The sequence below is a fragment of the Pygoscelis adeliae genome, unplaced genomic scaffold, assembly GCF_000699105.1.
Source record: "Pygoscelis adeliae isolate BGI_AS28 unplaced genomic scaffold, ASM69910v1 Scaffold139, whole genome shotgun sequence".
Lineage (NCBI taxonomy): Eukaryota > Metazoa > Chordata > Aves > Sphenisciformes > Spheniscidae > Pygoscelis > Pygoscelis adeliae.
In genome coordinates, this window is record NW_008825613.1 from 1,815,975 (window position 1) to 1,822,445 (window position 6,471).

The window sequence follows — 6,471 nt, forward strand, 5'->3', positions numbered from 1 at the left end:
CTTCTTTTTTTGAGTATTTTCTACTTATGGGAATTACAAGTTGTATCAGCTCCTGTTGGTATGACTGCAGACATGAGACATAAAATGTTGGTGCAAGCTTGCTTGGTGCAGATACTTGTGTATGGCCACAATGCTTTCCAGAGAGATTTGGCAAGCCCGAGTTTCTCTGCCCGAACGGTGCCTGCATTCGGTGGTTTAGGTCTCTCAACACATGGTTAATTTGGCCTGATATGTGCTGAGAAGTCTTCCTGAGCAGTTTGTTTATGGGCTTATTAAAACAAAATAGGTACAAAATGTGCTGTGAAACCTTGGTATGTAACTTTGAGGTCCTGAATCTTTCACAGAAAGCTACTCCAAGGAACTTCTCTCAGTTTCCCTGCCAAATTTCAACTTTCCGCACTCGAGGTGGGGCATAGATGGCTTTTAAACAGGGGGAAAGTTCTTCTGTGTTATGCTTTGAAACAGCTGATCTTTAAAAAAAAAGGCAAACCAATAAAAGCTGTGGGACAGAGAGCAAGCTATGGAAAGGGAAAAATATTCATTGCCTGCCCCATTCCTAGTTTTCCTGTTGGACTCGCAACCTCACTTCTGGTTGCAAAGGTCACTTCTGCCACTGAACTTTGATCAGGCTCCCAACCTCACCCTAACCTTGGGGGCTGCTGCCTTGGAGTGGCATAAAAAGCATGGGTGAAGAAGGAAGGAAATGAGCACTGGAAACCCCCTTGGGAGCAGAGGCCACATTGGTCCGATGCCCTGTGCCAGCTGCATCTCCAGGGACTTGGCAGTGATCTCCGGTCATTGCACAGCTGCGCTGCTAGCAGCCCCTCTTTTGGGAGCTCTGCCCAAGCCAAATGAGAAGCATCCCAAGCATTACCTATTCTGAAAAAACATTACCTCCTGAAAGTGCTGGGGGTAGGATTGCTATATGCTGGCTTTCCGAGTTTAGGAAACTCATGGAGTGGGTGGATTTCCATTAAAACTTCTGCTGCTAGCATGGGGATCCCTACCAAATGAAACCTTGTAGGGACTTCTTGAAACTGGGCAACGCATGCCATGTAATCCCCTAGGAAGCAGCCAGTGACTACAGCCCATTTTCCAAAGGTAAAACAGTCTCGTGTTTCCTTTGGGGGATAAAAAAATGTGTTAATCCTTTCCATTTTTGGTTCAGAGAGAGCAAGCTACTTTTCTTAGCAGCAACGTATATTGAAGGGTTACAAGTGGTGCATGAGGAGCTTGGAATAAATCCTGCTTGGCTGATGTTCAGAAGCTTTTCTTGAGTACACTGTGTCTGATTATGGTTGCTGACAGCCTTGTACACAGTGTACAGCAGACACCGCTTCAGTATAGCACTGTTGCATGCCACCTGGCAGAACTGCGAGTGTAAACTACTGAGATTCAAAGACTGGCATCAGAGTTTCTCCCCTTGAAACCCTTAAGAAATGTCAGGAGAGACTTTTCATATGCACAGCCTCCTGCTCTGGGGTGAGTGTGTTGGTGCATGTGTCTTGTCTGCTGCTGTTTATGTGGAGCTGGTAGCTTTGCTCGTATGTACTGCTGATGGGGGGTGCCCAGCAGGACCCCTAAGCCCTTGTTACAAGCCTTCATGGTGCTCCGGACCTGTCTGTGCACCACTCTGCTTTCATCCATACAGTTCACAATGCCTGATGTTGCTTCCTTCCCTTTCAGCCATATTGGGGAACATTACCCAGACTTCTCATATTTCTACTGTACAATTTTGCTATTGAATATTCCCTGTCTCTTCCTCATTCCCTGTGCCTTTTCCCCCTACCTCCCACGCATGCCCTTGGACAGAGTGCACCCTCAGCAACTTTGTGGACAATGCAGAACTAGGGGGAGTGGCTGACATGCTGAAGAGCAGAGCATTGGTCCAGAGGGACCTCGAGAAACTTGGGGATTCAGCCAAGAGAAACTTCCTGAAGCTCAGCACCGAGACATGCGAAGTCCTGCATTGGGGGTGGGAAAACCCCATTGCACAGATCCAAGCTGGAAATCAACTGACTGAGCAGCTTTCCTGGAAAGGACCTAGGGGTTACAGTGGATGCTGTGTTGAATATGACCCAAGGTGTGCTTTCACGGCAAAGAAGGCAAATCACGTCCTGGGCTACCTTATGAGCAGCAGTGGCAGGAGATCAAAGGATGTTGTTATCCCCTCTATTCAGTGACGGGGAGGTCACATCTGGGTACTGTGTCCGGTCTTGGGCATCACCCACAGAGGTGGTGCTTGGAGTAAATCTGCAGAGCTCTCTGACAGAAGATGCCAAAGGTGCTGATGGTTCCTATGGGCTCAAAAAGAGAGAGGATGCAACCGCAGAAGACAGATCTGCTGGGAATACGCTAATGGAAGAAAAGTCTGCATGGAAAACCACTAATTATATTGATACCACCTCTAATTCAGTGAAGGACCTGAGCTCCAAATTGCTGGAGCCTGGTGGAGCTTTCTGGGGATGTATAGCTACATGCTTGCGCTGTTCTTCAGTAATTACCTGTTAGTGACTGCTGCTGAAGGCATGATAAGGATACAGGTTTGAGCTGCAGCGATTATTTTGTTCTTCTGCATCTTCCTGGGAAGCCCTTCTTCAGTGAGAAGGGTGGCAGATGGATGGAAATGTGCTCAGGTTTGGACAAAACTCAAAGGAGCTGTTGGAGGTGAAGCTTGGGATAGTGTGCAGGAAAAACAGGATAGAGGACTTTTGCCCCATGCCCAGATCTCAGACTTGGCAGGGCTGGGAGAAGAGCTGCTTTGAAGAACTTCCTTCAAGATCTCTCCCCTTGGATCTCTTTGGAAGTCAAACTCTAACTTGGTGGATGTGAACATGATTTGCTCCTCCTGGTCTCCTGGCTCAGTAGAGAACAGTGTGGCCCTTGTGTCTGTAGGCATCCTCGAGTTGCCTTCATTTCCTGTTCTCTTGTGGTCCTGTGTTGGTTAAATCTACAGCCTTTTGTGTTTTACCCTCAAAGATGCCAGAGAGCAAAATGCACCAGCAGCCTTCCTGGAGCATCACCCTCTCTCTGGGGAATCCCTTTCTCTTTGGATGCCAGAGCTAAGTTCCTTCTTCTTGGCTGCCCCATACCTCATGTTTCTTTTCTGCAATGGCATCTACTATCACTGGCAAAACCATGAATGTGCCAGGGACAACATTTGTCTTTTGCAAAACAGACCCAGTGCTCCTTCACAAAATTTGCTTCCTAACCTGAACAAGAGGTCTGCCACCAATGACCCTTAAATTAGCATGCTCAGAGGAAAGGTTTTTAGGAGACATCCCAATTTGGCTGAAATCAGCAAAAGAAATGTAGGTTGACTTTACTGGGAAGTCTGTTACCACAGCCTTGCTGCACACATCTTTCAGCTGTCCAAATTGGCTTCAGAGATGTGGGCACTGACTCTGCAAGCTGATCTTGTGACCAGAGGTGAGAGTACTGAAAAGCAGGAGGGGCTTGTCTGCAGGTCTCAGAGAAAAAGCGTTGGTGCTTTCCTGCCCATCAACCTTTTTTTTCCTTTTGGTAGCAGGTGGTGGTTCTCAAAGATAAATGCAGCTTATTTATTTGGAGGATTCTTGTTTAAAAAAAAGAAAGGGAACAGGAGGAAAAAGCAAACCACAAGTACTGCCTTTCAAATGCTTGTGTTATCAAACATTTGGAAGTTTGGGCCCTGAAAGTAAGGGATGGAGCCACAAGTTTCCATTAGCAGACACAGCTTGACAAACGAATGCACATGCTAAGAGCTGAGTAACTCCATGGCAGTGCCAAACTCCCCTTGTGTGCTAGCCTGTATGGTATCCACAGAGATTTTTTTTTTCCCCAACCTTCATTTAATTTCTAGATTTGGACTCTTTGATCCAAAATTCCCTAATTAGAGAATCTGGGTCCCTACCTGGTAGAAGGTAACAACAGTGGCATTTGCAAATCATGTCATGTTTTGCTTATGTTGTCTGAATACCTGTGCATGTAATTTTTGAATACCTGGGAAGAAGTTAGTCTAGGTACCGTTATGTCAAGAGACAAAACATATGTACTTATGCTAGGCCCCACGTTGGTCCCTTAGCACACCAGTGTGCACAGTCCTTCCATGTACATAGGACCTAGAGAGGAGGCTCTCTTTTACAGTGGGTGCTGAATATCCAACCAGTGAGAGCATGCACAGGTGGAAGTCTTCAAGTTGACTTTTAATGTCAGGTTTCTCATCATAAGCACACTCGAGAATGAACATATGGAAGACTTGAGAAAAACAGGGCAGAATCTTTATATGAATGATGTGGGTATAAGACCGTAGAAACCGTGGAAAAGCTGAATCTGGGAAAATACCCTCTGCTATTGAGAAAAGCTTAGCAAAGAGATTTCCAGGTCAACAGTACTGCTTTCCTGAAACATAAGGGCATTACTCCTGCTTTGTTTCAAAGCATTGTGCTGTAAAACAAAAATCAAAATTCAGTTTAGCTTTTTAGCTTGTCAGTGCATGCAGCAAAGTTCATGCAAGGGGAATGAGGATTCTGCCCCCACCTCCCTGAGGACCTGCTCCTCTCTCTGGGTGCCTCTTCTCCATTCCTGCCTGTGCCGTGGTTGGGAGCTATGCTCAGACATCCCCAGACTCCCCGTGGCCATATCCAACAATCCCAGCTCCCTCTCATCAACTTGTGGGTTGGGTGCTCCAAGCCCTAAGCAGTTTGTTAGAAGATTATCTTCAGCAATCTTTCTGCCACGTCCATTTCTGCTCCACAGAATCGATACAGGACTCACCTAATGCAAAGACACACATTTCATTATGCTACCACTTACTAGCTCCAGACTTACCAGCAAAAAGACATCCATGAGATGCATGTGCATTTGATTGCTTGATTTTTCTTGGAAGCAAAGGAGAATTTCCCCTTCCTGCAATGAAGCCCGTGCTCCCCAAGTGCTGCCTGCAGCTCAGGAGGTGAAATCTTTTTCATCCCGTGGGCAGGATAGGCTTCTGGTTATAGTCATGCAAACCTCTCTGTACCAGCAATGCCCCGTGCACCAGCTGTGATGAGCTCTCAGGCTGGCATCTCATTTGTGCACGCCTGAGCTTTGGTGTTTGCCAGCCATGCTAATTGTGGTTAGCTGCACAGAAACTCAGTGTTGTCTCTCAAATTTACCGTTTATCACAATTAAGATTTCAAGCACTTCCAGATAATTGTGGTTTCTGCCTGTCTAGGTGGTGTTTCAGCCAATCATGTTGTGGAGAAAGACACTGTGTTTTGAAACTGGCTAAGTCTTGCTCGTCTTCTGATTTGTGGTTCTCGGAATCCCCTTTTGATCACTCCCTTCTCTCTGCCTAACAAACACAACGTTACCTGCCGTGCTTCATGAGTTTCAGTTGATGATTGCTGCTGGACTTGTCTGCTTTTCTCTCTTTCTGTTTTAAGCATATCCTGCTTAAGCATATCCTTACAGGTCCTTCACTTACCTCTGACCAGCCCCTGGCCCCTCTCCTTTCTTTGGGGCTCCCTGAATGGAGAACTGGTATTAATCTGTTTTCCTTCTCAAGTTCTAAGCTGGTTTGAAGGAGTCATGTACATGCACTTGGCTCGACTCCAGATACTGCCTCTTTCCTGCTCAAGTGGTTAAAAATAAAACCAAAACACTCCAAACACACAAGCAACAGTTGAGTATGAGCTCTCCTAAGGCCTCGTCAAACTTGGGAGCCACAGCTTGACTTCCAAGGATGCATCAAAGGCAGTAAGACTGATATGATTTTTCAGGCCCGCGGTTTTGTCCCCGGGCCATGCCCAGTGTGTGGTTTGTAGTTTACATTGAGGTCTCAAAACTTTTTTCCCTCCTTTGAAGAACAAAGAAGATGCTGACCTGTGCTTTAGCTGAATGGCCATTGACTTCTCTTTCTTTGGAAGCACGGCGTGTTATGTTATCAGTTCAGGCAGGCTACTTCCTTTCATTTGACTGCAACTTTAGTCCCAGAGAGTTCCTTGCTCAGTATTTACTCTGTGTAAGTAAGCCTGAGATGGTATTTAAGAGAGGAACAGACTGTGGGTTTAAGGCCTGCTGTTGTAACTTGCATTTTTACTTCCCAGCAGATGTCCAAGTCACTTGGATGTCTGTGAGATGTCCATGTGCTTTCATGTTCCCAGGGTCTTCACACTAGTGTCTCCAGATTTCTGGGTAGGAGATGCTGAGGTACAGGAAAAAGGATTGGAGGTGGCCTTGAGTGAAAGTGAGCACAGGTGGGATCCTGACACTAAGTACTCCGGGCTGGGAGGAAAAGTTGCCAGTGCCATCATGAGTACTGGATCTTAAGTCATGGTGGAAGCATTTCACATGGTGCTCTGAAAAAGGCAAAAGCTGAAGACCTCAACCACTGCAAAATTCACATCCCAAACAGAGCAACCTCTGCTTGCTTTCCCTGGCAGAAGCAAACCAGCTGGGGTTTGGTTCTCTGAATATCAGTCAGAGTCTTCTTCCCCATTAACGGCATTT